Source organism: Salmo trutta, chromosome 1 (genome assembly GCF_901001165.1).
Source record: "Salmo trutta chromosome 1, fSalTru1.1, whole genome shotgun sequence".
Lineage (NCBI taxonomy): Eukaryota > Metazoa > Chordata > Actinopteri > Salmoniformes > Salmonidae > Salmo > Salmo trutta.
Window position 1 is genome coordinate 77,177,523 of NC_042957.1, and position 19,067 is coordinate 77,196,589.

General features: G+C 41.5%; 1 long non-coding RNA gene across 1 annotated transcript; it reads right to left on the bottom strand.

Annotated features, from left to right (window-relative positions):
* Nucleotides 1–1,480: 1,480 nt before the first annotated feature.
* On the bottom strand, nt 1,481–14,804 carry LOC115208201 (uncharacterized). Its single transcript, XR_003881116.1, has 3 exons — nt 14,692–14,804; nt 11,368–11,466; nt 1,481–1,534 (listed from the first exon to the last, which is right to left on the bottom strand). It is a non-coding gene; the product is annotated as an uncharacterized LOC115208201 (long non-coding RNA).
* Between the last annotated feature and the right edge of the window lie 4,263 nt (nt 14,805–19,067).

The window sequence follows — 19,067 nt, forward strand, 5'->3', positions numbered from 1 at the left end:
CTGTTACGTAGGTGGGACGAGTTCGTCCCACATGCGCCAGAGAGGTTAAATAGCTGTAAAATAGTCATATGTTTGAGAAATTGAAGTAATAGTATTTCTAACGATTCAAAAATCGCGCCACTGGATTTCAGTGGCTGTTACGTAGGTGGGACGAGTTCGTCCCACATGCGCCAGAGAGGTTAAACCATTTGTCAGCCGTGTAGCCACCGCTCCACTCTGTCTGGTCTCAATGGTTGATTATTCAGGGTACAGCTAGGACCACTGTACAGACCGGCAGCAACCCAGCATGTTTTGGTCTCTCGGCATGTTTCGGTCTAATGTGTTAATTCTTCAGCGAGTCCTTTTAAACACTCTGGCCAAGGGGCGTCCCATCACACTGACATAATGTCTGTGCTCACGTGAGCATGGCTACTGACTTGGCATAGGTTTATATGAATATCCATTATCTCAATTAGAAGGCTAAAATCACCTTGCTTTCTCCACAAAAGTGTTCTCATATTTAATCATTTAATTTTTACAAGATTTAGAAGCAAACCTGATAACTAGGACATGTAAACCTTCAGAGTTACAGTTAACTTGTTCCGCCATCCTTAATGAAATCACAAAATCAGAAATGATATGACATGTTTATTGTTTGGATCCCACCGACCAATTCCCACATTCTTTATGTTAGAAATATTGTTTCATTATCCACTTTTGGATGCTAGAGTTTTCAGCAAGAGTCTCTCTCGACACGCAAATTATTTTTAACTTCTCCATACTGCAGAACCAGGAGAGAGAAAGTTTACGACCGGTCGTGAAGTCATAAAACCGGCCCCCTCTGCCATGTGCTAAGCTGATCTGGCACCTTTGATCCTCACCAAGGAGAGAGAGTCATGACAACATTATTGATGTCTTTCTTGTCTTGTCTGTCTTTTCTTCCTTCTCTCTTTCTAAATTAATCGCCACAACACATCCCTGCTGCTACATGGCAGGGTCACTAGGTGCCATGTTAAGGCTGTTACAATATCATTGAGTTACTCAGCCACTTTAGCTGTACTTTGAAATGTTTGTTATAAAACAGCATTCGACATTTGGCAGACAGCTCTTACTTTTCTCCAGTGTGTCAGCAAGGTCCTTCTGGTTCATTTTCCTCAGGAAGTACAGTGTGATCTTCAGAGCCCCCTCTCTGGCACTGCTCTCCTGCTTCGCATCTTCAGCATCCACCACTTCCTTATCCTGCTTCTGACTCTCAAAGCCTTGTGGGAGTTCTGGACTAAGAATCCGCTTGAACATCTTCAACTCGTTCTTCACAAATGTCATAATATTCTCTTCAAGCAACTGAAATAAATAAAGTAAATAAGTTAACCAAGAGAAGAAATGCTTTCTTATTAACACATTCATGAATAGTTGAAAGATCAACTTTACTTGAGGTAAACAAAAACAAATGTACATAACAGGACCACATACACTGAACATGGAGGCCAGGTCTGTTTGATGACTCTGGGAAGACTGACCACTGAGAATGTCTGACTCTGATCTCTCCTCTTGGTTTCTGTGGACAAAACATGAGATTACATCTCCTTATCCAGAGAGTACACACACACACAGGGAATGATAACACTACTGTGACATGCTTACTTACGAGCCCTTTCTCAACAATGCATTTAAAAAGTAACAAAAAAATTGTTAAATTAACAAAGGAAATAGTAACACACAAAAATAACAATAATGAGGCTTTAACTTGTTATGGATAGGGGGCAGTATTTTCACGGCCGGATAAAAAACGTACCCGATTTAATCTGGTTATTACTCCTGCCCAGAAACTAGAATATGCATATAATTAGTAGCTTTGTATAGAAAACACTCCAAAGTTTCTAAAACTGTTTGAATGGTGTCTGTGAGTATAACAGAACTCAAATGGCAGGCCAAAACCATCACCTATATGTAACACATATATCCCCCCTCTCATCTATATGTAACAGATATACCCCCCTCTCCTTCTCCCTCCCTCCATCACCTATATGTAACAGATATATCCCCCTCTCCTTCATGTAGTCATGTTCTAGCTCTTACTGTCACGGTTGTCATCTGTAATGGAGGACCAAGGCGCAGCGGAAGTGTGGATACTCATATTTTATTTCCCCAACAAAAGGAGTAAAGCATCCACCGGAAAACTAAAAAACCACGACAGCAGCAGCAGCAACAGTTTGCAGGCTTAAAAAACGCAGTGCAAAACAATTCCCCACAACCCCAAAGACAAACACACACACCTATATAGGACTTCCAATCAAAGGCAACTATACACACCTGCCTTCAATTGGAAGTCCCAATCATCAACCCAACATTTAACAAACACAAACCTGCCACGTCCTGACCCCAAAACTAAAACACTAGCTCCATCTGCTGGTCAGGACGTGACAGTAACCCCCCCTCAAGGTGCAGTCCCCGGAATGCACCTACCAACAGAAAAACACCAACAAAAAACCCATAAACAATAACCCCTAAACAATAAGGGAAGGAAGGGAGGGTGGCTGCCGTCACCGACGGCACTGTGCTACACCCTCCCTCCCCAACCCACCTATCCTGGAGGTGGCTCCGGTTCTGGCCATTCCAGGCAGTCGGGCCACTCTGGCAGTTCGGGGCAGTCTGGCCAGTCTGGCAGCTCGGGGCAGTCTGGCCAGTCTGGCAGCTCGGGGCAGTCTGGCAGCTCGGGCAGTCTGGCAGCTCGGGACAGTCTGGGCAGTCTGGCAGCTCGGGACAGTCTGGGCAGTCTGGCAGCTCGGGACAGTCTGGGCAGTCTGGCAGCTCGGGACAGTCTGGGCAGTCTGGCAGCTCGGGACAGTCTGGGCAGTCTGGCAGCTCGGGACAGTCTGGGCAGTCTGGCAGCTCGGGACAGTCTGGGCAGTCTGGCCACTCCGGCAGTTCAGGGCAGTCTGGCCACTCCGGCAGTTCAGGGCAGTCTGGCCACTCCGGCAGTTCAGGGCAGTCTGGCCACTCCGGCAGTTCAGGGCAGTCTGGTCACTCCGGCAGTTCAGGGCAGTCTGGCCACTCCGGCAGTTCAGGGCAGTCTGGCCACTCCGGCAGTTCAGGGCAGTCTGGCCACTCCGGCAGTTCAGGGCAGTCTGGCCACTCCGGCAGTTCAGGGCAGTCTGGCCACTCCGGCAGTTCAGCGCAGTCTGGCCACTCCGGCAGTTCAGCGCAGTCTGGCCACTCCGGCAGTTCAGCGCAGTCTGGCCACTCCGGCAGTTCAGCGCAGTCTGGCCACTCCGGCAGTTCAGCGCAGTCTGACCTCTCTGGCGACTGTTGACTGGCGGGCAGCTCTGACGACTGTTGACTGGCGGGCAGCTCTGACGACTGTTGACTGGCGGGCAGCTCTGGTGATGGTTGACTGGCGGGCAGCTCTGACGACTGTTGACTGGCGGGCAGCTCTGACGACTGTTGACTGGCGGGCAGCTCTGACGACTGTTGACTGGCGGGCAGCTCTGACGACTGTTGACTGGCGGGCAGCTCTGGCGACTGTTGACTAGCGGGCAGCTCTGGCGACTGTTGACTGGCGGGCAGCTCCTGCCCCGTCACACAGCCCAGGACGTGACAATGTAACAGATATATTCCCCCTCTCCTTCTCCTCCATCACCTATATGTAACAGATATATCCCCCCTCTCCTTCTCCTCCATCATCTATATGTAACAGATATATCCCCCTCTCCTTCTCCTCCATCACCTATATGTAACAGATATATCCCCCTCTCCTTCTCCTCCATCACCTATATGTAACAGATATATCCCCCTCTCCTTCTCCTCCATCACCTATATGTAACAGATATATCCCCCTCTCCTTCTCCTCCATCACCTATATGTAACAGATATATCCCCCCTCTCCTTCTCCTCCATCCCCTATATGTAACAGATATATCCTACCTCTCCTTCTCCCTCCCTCCATCACCTATATGTAACAATATATTCCCCCCTCTCCTTCTCTCTCCCTCCATCACCTATATGTAACAGATATATCCCCCTCTCCTTCTCTCTCCCTCCATCACCTATATGTAACAGATATATCCTACCTCTCCTTCTCTCTCCCTCCATCACCTATATGTAACAGATATATTCCCCCCCTCCTTCTCCCCATCACCTATATGTGGGGCAGCAGGTCATTTTTACTGGGTTTTAACTGGGATTTTGAAGTTACTTCACATTTGACACTCCATTTTCTCTGAAACGGAAGATAATTGAACTAGGATACTTTGTCACTAGATATAACAGATACTGCTAAGCCTGATTTCAGTATGAACTCATATCTGACCAAATGTGTAGCAGCAGATTGCAATTGTACGCCAGAATACCTGTGCACATAATCCTAATTCCTCTTTATGGACTACATTTGAGCATTGTCTTCTTATAAGGTGTGAACTGGTATGGTTAGCTTGACTTTTAACAATGCTGGTTATAAATCTTGTTGACATTCATCCAAAGACACATTGACTTGCATTACCCTTTCACTGCAGAAAAACATTCTCATGAAATCATGTGACTTCTAGTTAGAGTAAAAGGGATTCCTGTAAACGCGGCATGCTACAAGCAGGAACCACATTATGGACGAACCAGAAATGTGACATATCTGTTTGATAGTAACCCTGAATGATGAATGTGTGAACTATCTTTCATCTTTTTGGCTAACCACAATGGAACATTCTAGTCTTTAAGGACATGAACTGGCAAAACAAGTTTCAGAAAAGTATGGTGTCATTGTTGTCAGGAAGGTGTACCCATGGCGATAGGAGGGACATGAGGCAGACTAAGGGCAAGGGCAGCCACCTGAACTACTGCCCTACAAAGACAAAGAGCAGTCTACACAAACAGTGAATCTGAGAAAAATGGCTTTAAAGTTTTTTTGTTTTTTGTTTGCTCTCCCTGCATATCAACCATGACCAATGACCTGACCTATGACCCCTAAAACATTGATACTGCAATCTGCCTTTGTTTGAGCTTAAACAGCTATATGGGTAATGCAAAAGCAAAGTGCAGTATCTAGAAATCTAAATGTGTTGATCAAGCTTTCTTGTTGGTTTTCTGTTTGATGGAAACCCTTTGAGAGTTCCAACCACATTCAACTGTATTTAATTGTAACCTTTATTTAATTAGACTTGTCAGTTATTAAGAACAAATTCTTATTTACAATGACTGCCTACCCCTGCCAAACCCGGATGACGCTGGGCCAATTGTGCGCCGCCCTATGGGACTCCCAATCATGGCCGGATGTGATACAGCCTGGATTTGAACCAGGGACTGTAGTGATGCCTCTTGCACTGAGATGCCGTGCCTTAGACCGCTGCTCCACTCGGGAGCCCCTAATGGTGTTCTGTAGTTTTGTTTTCCTGTTTTGAATGTTGTATTGTAGTAGGCCTAACCCTCAACAATTTTTTTGCCATGAGGTTATTTCATCACAGAGAATGTTTATACTTTGAACAAATATTTGACTTTGTATTACTATCAATTCTGTCATTTTCTTTATGTTAGCTAGTATTTATATACACTGCTCCAAAAAATGAAGGGAACACTAAAATAACACATCCTAGATCTGAATGAATGAAATAATCTTATTAAATACTTTATTCTTTACATACTTGAATGTGCTGACAACAAAATCACAAAAGTCACACTCAAAATTAAAGTGGAAAACCACACTACAGGCTGATCCAACTTTGATGTAATGTCCTTAAAACAAGTCAACATGAGCCTCAGTAGTGTGTGTGGCCTCCATGTGCCTGTATGACCTCCCTACAACGCCTGGGCATGCTCCTGATGAGGTGGCGGATGGTCTCCTGAGGGATCTCCTCCCAGACCTGGACTAAAGCATCCGCCAACTCCCGGACAGTCTGTGGTGCAACGTGGCGTTGGTGGATGGAGCGAGACATGATGTCCAAGATGTGCTCAATTGGATTCAGGTCTGGGGAACGGGCGGGCCAGTCCATAGCATCAATGCCTTCCTCTTGCAGGAACTGCTGACACACTCCAGCCACATGAGGTCTAGCATTGTCTTGCATTAGGAGGAACCCAGGGCCAACCGCACCAGCATATGGTCTCACAAGGGGTCTGAGGATCTCATCTCGGTACCTAATGGCAGTCAGGCTACCTCTGGCGAGCACATGGAGGGCTGTGCGGCCCCCCAAAGAAATGCCACCCCACACCATGACTGACCCACCGCCAAACCAGTTATGCTGGAGGATGTTGCAGGCAGCAGAACGTTCTCCACGGTGTCTCCAGACTCTGTCACGTCTGTCACATGTGCTGTGTGAACCTGCTTTCATCTGTGAAGAGCACAGGGCGCCAGTGGCGAATTTGCCAATTTTGGTGTTCTCTGGCAAATGCCAAACGTCCTGCACGGTGTTGGGCTGTACGCACAACCCCCACCTGTGGACATCGGCCCTCATACAACCCTCATGGAGTCTGTTTCTGACCGTTTGAGCAGACACATGCACATTTGTGGCCTGCTGGAGGTCATTTTGCAGGGCTCTGGCAGTGCTCCTCCTGCTCCTCCTTGCACAAAGGCAGAGGTAGCGGTCCTGCTGCTGGGTTGTTGCCCTCCTACGGCCTCCTCCACGTCTCCTGATGTACTGGCCTGTCTCCTGGTAGCGCCTCCATGCTCTGGACACTACGCTGACAGACACAGCAAACCTTCTTGCCACAGCTCGCATTGATGTGCCATCCTGGATGAGCTGCACTACCTGAGCCACTTGTGTGGGTTGTACACTCCGTCTCATGCTACCACTAGAGTGAAAGCACCGCCAGCATTCAAAAGTGACCAAAACATCAGCCAGGAAGCATAGGAACTGAGAAGTGGTCTGTGGTCCCCACCTGCAGAACCACTCCTTTATTGGGGGTGTCTTGCTAATTGCCTATAATTTCCACCTGTTGTCTATTCCATTTGCACAACAGCATGTGACATTTATTGTAAATCAGTGTTGCTTCCTAAGTGGACAGTTTGATTTCACAGAAGTGTGATTGACTTGGAGTTACATTGTGTTGTTTAAGTGTTCCCTTTATTTTTTTGAGCAGTATATTTTGTTTGCCCTCTTTTTTACCATTATCTGGTTATTTGCGTTTCAATATGAGTTCAACCGTTGTGCCATGTTTATTCTGGTGATAACTGGATCACTGGCTGTCTCATGGAGTGTGTGAGGGTGGGTGTCATGGTTGGGATGGCCTGAACTCAGAGTCTGATAGAATACCAAACAAAACCTCAGTAACTGCAGTAAAACATGGTGGAACAAAGTCAGATGGCAGTAACTTCACTTACTGCTGTTTTCTTGTTTTTACTGGAATTTTGTAGTTTGACACTCCTTTTTCTCTGAAACAGAAGGCAATTGAACAAGGACACTTTGTCCCAAGATAAAACAGATACTACTAAGCTTGATTTTGGTCTTGGCCACACTTGAGTTTGAAGATAAAGGAAGCAACATCCCAAAAAATAAACAAAAAATAATTGCCTTTATAATAAAGTATTGCATGCTTCTATCAATGCATTTGCAGACTAATATAAAATAGCCTCCTATTCCTAAAGTGAATAGTAAATTGGATAGTAATACGTTAGGTTAATAATATAACTGACTATATATATAGTTAATAGTAGATGGGATAGTAATACGTTAGGTTAATAATATAACTGACTATATATATAGTTAAAAGTAGATGGGATAGTAATAAGTTAATAATATAACTGACTATATATATAGTTAATAGTAGATTAGATAGTAATAAGTTAATAATATAACTGACTATATATATAGTTAATAGTAGATTAGATAGTAATAAGTTAATAATATAACTGACTATATATATAGTTAACAGTAGATGGGATAGTAATACGTTAGGTTAATAATATAACTGACTATATATATATAGTTAATAGTAGATTGGATGGTAATATTTTTTTATTTAACCTTTATTTAACTAGGCAAGTAATAAGTCAGGTTACTAATATAACTGACTCACTGTTCACATAAAATACCTGCTTTTCTTCTCCTTTCATTGCACACATCCAGAGCTCAGCCCAGCTAGAGGAACATTTTTTTGGAGGATATGAAAATACCTGACCTTTTATGAACATATTACATGCAATTCTATGACACTTTACTCTCCATGACTGGAGATAATAGAATAATATTTAATACCTCAACAATGACAGAGTAGCAGCTACTACAATAGCAGAATATTTAATACAACAACAATGACAGAGTAGCAGCTACTACAATAGCAGAATATTTAATACAACAATAATGACAGGGTAGCAGCTACTACAATAGCAGAATATTTAATACAACAATAATGACAGGGTAGCAGCTACTACTGATGACTGACAAACAAAGATAATTAAAAACGACCATGTCTTGAATGCAACCACCTAATCAAGGCCTATGAAAAGCGGAAAGACATATTGAAGGAAATTGTCCTAAAACACGTCCCAGGAGGACTCACTCAATGATAAAGACAGCACTGACTGGGGCTGACACTCTCAGCTATATAGTGCCAATAAGATAGGCTACTGCTTCACTCAATAGCCTATTGCTAGTTGAGGATTTTGATTACCTTAAGACAGGTTAGTTGTTTCTATGTCTCTTCTCTTTTGTGTTTACCAGTGATCGTAGACTATTCTGAAATAATGTGATATGCCTTTTTTAGATGCTTTAGCTGACTGCCGCAAATCAACAATCAGCTAATTGATATGCTGAGAGCACTGTTAAAATGGTGTGCTTCCAGTCTGCCTGTCAGAATACATACTTCCCTCTTATGGTTCTCGCCACTTGAAAGTGCCTGGAGAGGAATATTTCACAACAACAAGCCAACTAGGTAAATAGGTAAACTATTCCACTTTGGAGTTGTCCAAAAATAGAAGCACTGAGATAAAAGAAATCTGGTAATTATAAATGTTAAAGAAAGATTTGAATGGAGAAATCTGAGAGCAGCGCTCCCTTTCTTTCCATCCTATTAGTATCCATACATGCATTACATCTTCGGCCGTTGTAGGAAAGATGCATCTTTAAAACACAAGCCATCGCTATCAGGAAACCGGCCCCAGAGAGTTACAGTACAGTTGGTGTACAGTTAAAGTCGGAAGTTTACACACACCTTGGCCAAATACATTTAAAATCAGTTTTCACAATTCCTGACATTTAATCCTACTAAAAATTCCCTGTTTTAGGTCAGTTAGGATCACCACTTTATTTTCAGAATGTGAAATGTCAGAATACTAGTAGAGAGAATTATTTATTTCAGCTTTTATTTCTTTCATCACATTCCCAGCGGGTCAGAAGTTTACATACACTCAATTAGTATTTGGTAGCATTGCCTATAAATTGTTTAACTTGTGTCAAACGTTTTGGGTAGCCTTCCACAAGCTTCCCACAATAAATTGGGTGCATTTTGGCCCATTCCTCCTGACAGATGTAACTGAGTCAGGTTTGTAGACCTCCTTGCTCGCACACACTTTTTCAGTTCTGCCCACAAATTTTCTATAGGATTGAGGTCAAGGCTTTGTGATGGCCACTCCAATACCTTGACTTTGTTGTCCATAAGCCATTTTGCCACAACTTTGGAAGTCTGCTTGGGGTCATTGTCCATTTGGAAGTCCCATTTGCAACCAAGCTTTAACTTCCTGACTGATGTCTTGAGATGTTGCTTCAATATATCCACTTAATTTTTCTTCTCATGATGCCATCCATTTTGTGAAGTGCACCAGTTCCTCCTGCAGCAAAGCACCCCCACAAGATGATGCTGCCACCCTGGTGCTTCACGGTTGGGATGGTGTTCTTCGGCTTGTAAGTGTCACGTCCTGTCCAGTGAAAAGGGGTCTTTTGCCATAGTAGAATGGTCAGGGCGTGGCAGGGGGGTTGTTTTGTGTGTTTTTTTTGTTTTTTTTCTAGGGGAATTTGTTCTAGTTTTCTATTTCTGTTTCGTTTTTATGTTTGGCCGAGTATGGTTTCCAATCAGAGGCAGGTATCTTTTATTGTCTCTGATTGGAAGCCATACTTAGGCAGCCTGTTTTCCTTTGGGTTTCGTGGGTGGTTGTTTTCCGTTTAGTTGTCGTACCTGACGGAACTGTTGGTTGTTTTTGTTCCTTTTGTAAAGTGTTAATCATTAAAGATTTGAGAATGAGCACTATACGTACTGCACCTTGGTCTATTCAGTATGACGCCTGTGACAGCAAGCATCCCCCTTTTTCCTCCAAACATAATGATGGTCATTATGGCTAAACAGTTCTATTTTTGTTTCATCAGACCAGAGGACATTTCTCCGAAGAGTATAATCTTTGTCCCCATGTGCAGTTGCGAACTGTAGTTTGTCTTTTTTATGGCGGTTTTGGAGCAGTGGCTTCTTCCTTGCTGAGCAGCTTTTCAGGTTATGTCGATATAGGACTCGTTTTACTGTGGATATAGAAACTTTTGTACCTGTTTCCTCCAGCATCTTCACAAGGTCCTTTGCTGTTGTTCTGGGATTGATTTGCACTTTTCGCACCAAAGTATGTTCATCTCTAGGAGACAGAACCCGTCTGATTCCTGAGTGGTATGACGGCTGCGTGGTCCCATGGTGTTTATACTTGCGTCCTATTGTTTGTACAGATTAATTTCCAGATTAATTTCCAAACACTTCAGGCGTTTGGAAATTGCTCCCAAGGATGAACCAGACTTGTCAAGGACTAGAATTATTTTTCTGAGGCCTTGGCTGATTTATTTTGATTTTCCCATGATGTCAAGCAAAGAGGCACTGAGTTTTAAGGTAGGCCTTGGAATGCATCCACAGGTACACCTCCAATTGACTCAAATTATGTCAATTAGCCTATCAGAAGCTTCTAAAGCCATGCCATCATTTTCTGAAATTTTCCAAGCTGTTTAAAGGCACAGTCAACTTAGTGTATGTAAACTTCTGACCCACTGGAATTGTGATAATGTGAATTATAAGTGAAATAATCTTCTGTAAAAACTATAGTTTCTTATCAAGAAATTTTTGGAGTGGTTGAAAAACTAGTTTTAATGACTCCAATCTAAGTGTATGTAAACTTCCGACTTCAACTGTATCTTAATTTGATCATCCTGTAATTGCAGGAATTTTCCTGCACGGCAGGAAAGGCAAACTTGTAATTTATTTGAGGTTTAAAAAGTCTTCTAAAGTTTGTAATGTCCATTTTAAAATGTCAGAATGACTTTTCACTGATGAACATGTTTTATACACATCTAAAATCTATAAATATAAAATCTGAGAAAAGTAATATTGAAGCTACCCCCCCATGAACAACAATTTCTGATTTTAAAAAACTGTGCATTTTTATATGCAATATAGCGTTTTGAAAATAAAGCCTTCATAAATTCTTAAATAAAATGTTTTTCTCACCTTTTAGCTTTGGTGTCATGTTCCCCAGAGAGACCCATTTCAGAGGCAGGGCCTCCCTCCTCTCTCTCGCCAGAGAGACTCATTTTAGAGCACTGACCCCTAAACAGAGATCCAGAACGTTGGTTGAGGTTAACACAGTGAAAACAAATTCTTGATTGTAAATCGTTCTCTTTCATTCATAAAATTCATAAAATATGTACTAACAGAAACATCCAAACAGTCAGGTGATTTAATGCGATCATCTGGAAATTGTTACATTCCCCAACAATAAATAAATCAAAGAGTCATCAACAACAACCTAGACGAAACAGGTGGGGTTTTAGGAAGGTTTCTCAAAGACACTCATGGTGGTGTCCAGTAGTGTCCAGCAGAGGAAATGGATAATAATATCTAGACTAAAGCTGTAAGTAGTGTCCAGCAGAGGCTGATATTTTGGAAACAACAGTGGGATCCACTAACTGTGAGGGATCAAACTAAGCTTGGTATGTCATTTATCACTGCTTGTCAACTTTGCTTTGCGTTTGAATTAAACTTTTTCAACTCCCTTTTACATATTAACAAAACAATTAAGATCCATAATTTGATAATTACCAATAAATACAAGAGCCATTCATTTACAATGACTGTTTGAGAAAGGGGAAAAATCTAAATAGTGCATCTCAAGATTGAATACAAGTGTGCTATGATTTCAGGATTGCTTCCTCTGTCATGTGGCTCTACGCCTTGAGCGATCTGTCCACCTACTATGAAGGTGAAATATCGACACTGAACAAAAATATAAACTCAACATGTAAAGTGTTGGTCCCATGTTTCATGAGCTAAAATAAAAGATACCAGAAATGTTCTTTACGCACAAAAAGCTTATTTCTCTCACATTATATGCACATATTTGTTTACATCCCTGTTAATGGGCATTTATCCTTGATAAATGATCAGAGAACAGCGTTGCCTTTCTTCCATCCTATCAGTATCGACACATGGCCTCAACGACCCACTTTGCAAATGTTCTCTCTGTCTGGTGTGTTGGGAAATGTATGTTATATCTTTGGCCGTTGTAGGAAAGATGCATCTTTAAAGCCTACATTTAATCTCTATCAGGAAACTGGGCCCAGGTGGGTCAGCATGATATAGGATCATATCTCAAGCTTATTCTGTCTATTGAATGTCTGACGGCAACCTAACTTTATAACTTTTTAATAGTTTGTATATGTAGTCCAGAACTACCGGTATGCCCATCTTTCCTTCAAATCAACATATTTATCTGACTTCTAATGTTGAAGAGAAATGTGCGCCACAGTTTTAACAGCCATTTTGTAACTGAGTAGGCTAAACACTTTCACTTTCATATGTGGAAATCACGTAACTTTTGACGGTTACTGGTGCAGCCGCCCACTTGGTGGGAATTGTAACATGGCTCACACTGCCCCCTCTGAACGAGAAGGCACATCCCCATGCTTCAAAAACTCTGCCCCCTCTGAACGAGAAGGCACATCCCCGTGCTTCAACAACTCTGGCCCCTCTGAACGAGAAGGCACATCCCCGTGCTTCAACAACTCTGGCCCCTCTGAACGAGAAGGCACATCCCCATGCTTCAACAACTCTGCCCCCTCTGAACGAGAAGGCACATCCCCGTGCTTCGACTACTCTGACCCCTCACATGTCCAGTCATTCTGATGGCCTCACAGCCGCCATACCACTTCTGACACCAATGTAGCAAGTGAACCCAGGTTGGTGGTGTGAAAGGCAAACACACTAGCTTGCATAATAGTTCACCCCTCAAGCTATGTTCAGGTTTCAGCATCAGGCAGGCATCAACAACCGAGTCGTAGGCTACTACCTGGGTCGTATTCACTAGTTTACACCACAGTCAACAGTTTTGCAATGTTGTGTAAACGGTTTGCTCCAAACTCTATACGTGACCCAAACGGTTTCCGTTGCCAAACGTTTCGCTACGGTGGACACTAATGAATACACACAACCTGTTTTGAGGAAGTGTAAGTTGTTAGTCTCTCCACAATATTTATTTGTATTTCTTTCACACAAAATACCTTCCTGAGTGAAGAGTTAACAATAGATTAGGAAGATAAATTGTTTATTTGTTGTTTGTTGTGTTTTTAGCCTGTTTTGAGAAGACAAGCCTACAGGCCTATGATACAGTAGAGATCACCCTGGGGAACACAGATGGGCACGGAACGAATCCCCCCGCATCTAATTAACATCTAATACATTTTAAGGAGAGTAGGCCTATTATAACACTCTGTCTACCAAAAATATCAACTATATGAATACACATAACAATATCATCAACTATATTAATACACATAACAATATCATCAACTATATTAATACACACAACAATATCATCAACTATATTAATACACATAACAATATCATCAACTATATGAATACATAACAATATCATCAACTATATTAATACACATAACAATATCATCAACTATATGAATACATAACAATATCATCAACTATATTAATACACATAACAATATCATCAACTATATGAATACACACAACAATATCATCAACTATATTAATACACACAACAATATCATCAACTATATTAACACACATAACAATATCATCAACTATATGAATACACATAACAATATCATCAACTATATGAATACACATAACAATATCAACAGCTATATTAATACACATAACAATATCATCAACTATATGAATACACACAACAATATCATCAACTATATTAATACACACAACAATATCATCAACTATATGAATACACATAACAATATCATCAACTATATGAATACACACAACAATATCATCAACTATATGAATACACATATCAATATCATCAACTATATGAATACACATATCAATATCATCAACTATATGAATACACATAACAATATCATCAACTATATGAATACACACAACAATATCATCAACTATATGAATACACATATCAATATCATCAACTATATGAATACACATAACAATATCATCAACTATATGAATACACATAACAATATCATCAACTATATTAATACACACAACAATATCATCAACTATATTAATACACACAACAATATCATCAACTATATTAACACACATAACAATATCATCAACTATATGAATACACATATCAATATCATCAACTATATGAATACACACAACAATATCATCAACTATATTAATACACACAACAATATCATCAACTATATTAACACACATAACAATATCATCAACTATATTAATACACATAACAATATCATCAACTATATTAATACACATAACAATATCATCAACTATATGAAAACACAACAACCGTCGTCTTACCTTCAATTTCTCTCTCAACAGAAGCAGAGTCTAGAGTGTACATTCGTTCATCAAAAGTTACTTTCAGGTTCTGCCTCTTTTCTTTCCAACTCCTTCCCTCTATATCTCTCTCTCTCTCTGTCTATCTACATATCTCTTTCTCTCTCTCTCTCTCTCTCTCTCTCTCACACACACACATATGCAGACACAGATATAGCCAACCAACGTAACAAATAAAAAATAACAATAAAACAGACATGTACAGAAACATATCCTTGAAACTCAAAAGTTCCAAGAAATATTATATTTTAGTATCAACTGATATTAAGTCATCATGATTTATTAATGTAACTTTAATTTGAAGCATTAGAATGTATTAAAGAGACAGAAAGTACAAGAACAGAGGGACCAGTGGAATTCAGTAAATACTCTATGACTGTATCGCCGAGACCTTGCTTCCCTTCCTTGAGTTCAACAACAAATCCATGATAGAGGTGACTGATGTAATTATGCCATATAGTGGGCTAGTCATTACATATCAGTAAGGAAGGACATGGTAACGACAAGTTGTCTAATATTCTTATCTTTGTTGTTCTGTGTTTTGCCTTTCTGATGTTTATTAACCCTCCTGTTGTGTTCTGGTCAAATTGGACCAATTTACATGTTCTCTCTCTGAAAAATGTACTTCATTTAATCTGATGGTCAAAAGGTTCCATGAATTTGTCCACACAGGGCATCTGAACACACAAAATACATTTTGATGATTTTCATTACATTTTGGGGGTTTTATTTAACTTTTGTACACCTGTCGTGTTCCCGGTCAAAAATGACCGGCCATTGGAAATGAATTGGTGAGACTACAATTAGAGTATAAAATTGAGTTCAGGCACATGCCCATTCATCAGATGGACACACTTACACTCCCAGACCCACACATGCATGCGTGTTTGAGCGCGCACACACACACACACACACACACACACACACACACACACACACACCTCACTCCCCCTCTTGGCTTCCATGGCAGCCCCCACGGGAACCACACCTGTTGACAAGACATATATATAGAACCAAACTATATACTGTATATACTATATATATGATATACAGTTGGAGAGAGAACAGAGGTGAGAACACAGTAGACTGTATCACTTAAAGCTGCTCTATGGATGTTGTTTTATTTCACCTTTATTTGACCAGGTAGGCCAGTTGAGAACAAATTCTCATTTACAACAAGTTCCCATTTGCAACATTTACAACTGCGACGTGTTGTATACGTGTATTGTGTGTGTGAGAGAGAGAGAGATTTCTACCAGGCGAGACTGCGACCCTGCTCGGGAAGAGCTGAACGATTGACTATTGCTGGGGCATGTTGGGCAGGAGCTTCAGTAACGAGGGCTCAACTTGCTGATGTTTCACAATATGCCATGGTCGTCTCAGTAACCAGGTCCCATCCCAATTGAACACTTATGGGAGATCCTGGAGCGGCGCCTGAGACAGTATATTCCACCAACATCAACAAAACACCAAATGACGGAATTTCTTGTGGAGGAATGATGTCGCATCCTTCCAATAGAGTTCCAGACACTTGTAGAATGTATTTCAAGGCGTATCTACACCAAGGAGCATTATTCTGGTGGCTCATGGTGGCAAAATGCCCTATTAAGACACTATGTTGGTGTTAACTTTATTTTGGCAGTTACCTGTAGAAGCACGTTACTCATCACTGCAGTCAGCATACACACACAGAGAGGAGAGATGGAGAGAGGGATGTAGACAGGGGGAGGGATGGAGAGATAGAGGGATGTAGACAGGGGAGGGATGGAGAGATAGAAGGATGTAGACAGGGGAGGGATAGAGATAGAGGGATGTAGACAGGGGGAGGGATAGAGAGATAGAGGGATATAGATAGGGGGAGGGATGGAGAGATAGAGGGATGTAGACAGGGGGAGGGATGGAGAGATAGAGGGATGTAGACAGGGGGAGGGATGGAGAGATAGAGGGATGTAGACAGGGGGAGGGATGGAGAGATAGAGGGATGTAGACAGAGGGATGTAGACAGGGGGAGGGATGGAGAGATAGACGGATGTTGCCAGGGGGAGGGATGGAGAGATAGAGGGATGTTGCCAGGGGGAGGAATGGAGAGATAGAAACCTGATCTGCTCCAGGGGAGCCGTACTACTATGGCTGACCCTGTAAAACAACACATTTCACTGCTCCTATGTGACAATGAAACAAAATATTTGTTTCTCAATTACAACGGTTAATGTAACAACGCTGGTTATAAATCTTGTTGACATTCATCCAAAGACACATTGACTTGCATTAGACTCTCACTGCAGAAAAACATTCTCATGAAATCATGTGACTTCTAGTTAGAGAAAGGGATTCCTGTAAACACCGCCTGCTACAAGCAGGAACCACGTTATGGACAAACCAGAAATGTGACATATCTGTTTGATAGTAACCCTGAATGATGAATGTGTGAACTATCTTGTCATCTTTTTGGCCAACAACAATGGAACATTCTAGTCTTTAAGGACATGAACTGGCAGAACAGGTTAAAGCAAAGTATGGTGTCATTGTTTTCAGGAAGGTGTACCCATGGCGATAGGAGGGACAGGAGGCAGACTAAGGGCAAGGGCAGCCACCTGAACTACTGCCCTACAAAGGCAAAGAGCAGTCTACACAAACAGTGAATTTGAGAAAAATGGCTTTAAAATGTGTTTTTTTGTCCGTGCATATCAACCATGACTACTGATCTGACCTATGACCCTTAAAATTCTGATACTGCACTCTGCCTTTGTATGACGAGCTATATGGGTAATGCAAAAGCCAAGTGCACTATTTAAAATCGAATGTGTTTATCCAGATTTCTTGTTGTTTTTCTGTTTGATGGAAACGGGTTGAGAGTTCTAACTACATTCCAACTGTATTTAATGGTTTTGTAAAAAATATGTCCTGCTCCCCACCTCTCTACCTAAATTTCACCTCAGTCCCTTCAGTTTCCCTTGAGTCTCGTTAGTTTGGTCGTTTAGCCTACCTTAGTTATCCATCACCCGCCATAGCCCTGCCATTGCCAACCAATCAGAGTGCTTGGAAAGGTGCCTCTGGACACTGCACCCAGCCGCCTATTTTAGGTCTTGAAAGGATAGTAAACCTTTATAATGTATTATGTCAGAGTTGATGGATTCCTTGATCTATGGAAGTCCATTCTCGCCACCCCCAAAACATTTATCTAGAAACTGAGACACTAAGTCAACATTTCGAGATACCTAAATAAAAGAAATGTAGATGCTATCTCGAAATTTCAAGATAGTATGTCGGAAATGCAAGATACCTAAGTAAACATTTTGAGATAGCATATATATGGTACTGACAGGACATGTTTCTTCAGTTGTAGCATTGGGTGGTGATTTCCATCTATCCAGAGCTCAGCTCAGCAAAAACCTTCCAGGTATGTAAGACATCCTAGTCAGTAATATATATTGTGTGTGTGTTACTACAAAGTGCATAATATCCACTTCATGGATTGATTGTTTTAATGGTGAAGGTGCATAAAGATGGCAGCCCCCATGTATTTCACAAATGCCTTGTTTGCCATATTGTACAGTGCTCTCCGTTACTTATTTCTTGTATTGTCAGTAGCACAGTCTACATGATCCCAATTCTAGCTGTCAGTAGCACAGTCTACATGATCCCAATTCTAGCTGTCAGTAGCACAGTCTACATGATCTCAATTCTAGCTGTCAGTAGCACAGTCTACATGATCCCAATTCTAGCTGTCAGTAGCACAGTCTACATGATCCCAATTCTAGCTGTCAGTAGCACAGTCTACATAATCCCAATTCTAGCTGTCAGTAGCACAGTCTACATGATCCCAATTCTAGCTGTCAGTAGCACAGTCTACATGATCCCAATTCTAGCTGTCAGTAGCACAGTCTACATGATCCCAATTCTAGCTCTCAGTAGCACAGTCTACATGATCCCGATTCTAGCTGTCAGTAGCACAGTATATATATAATCAACATTTTTGCTCCAAGATTGCAGTAATTTGAAAAAAAAAGAAAAAGGTAGATTGTGCTGATTTACTGGCACATTGAACCATGTGGCGCACCATAGTTTAAGAACTCTATGGACCAGTGGTAAAAACAATTACATCATATCTGAATTCCTACATCTTTATGCACTTTCGCCATTGAAATTCTAACTCTGGTATGGAGTGGTTTGCACTCTGTTGGATTCAATGTATTGGACTGTAGAGAAAGTTGTTAAGGTAACAATATGATGGCATTGTATCATTACAGAGAGCATCAGTTCAAGTGTACATGTCAAATGTGTGTGTGCAGGATGGACAACTTTTATAGTTTCCTACGAGGCAGGAACATTTCGGA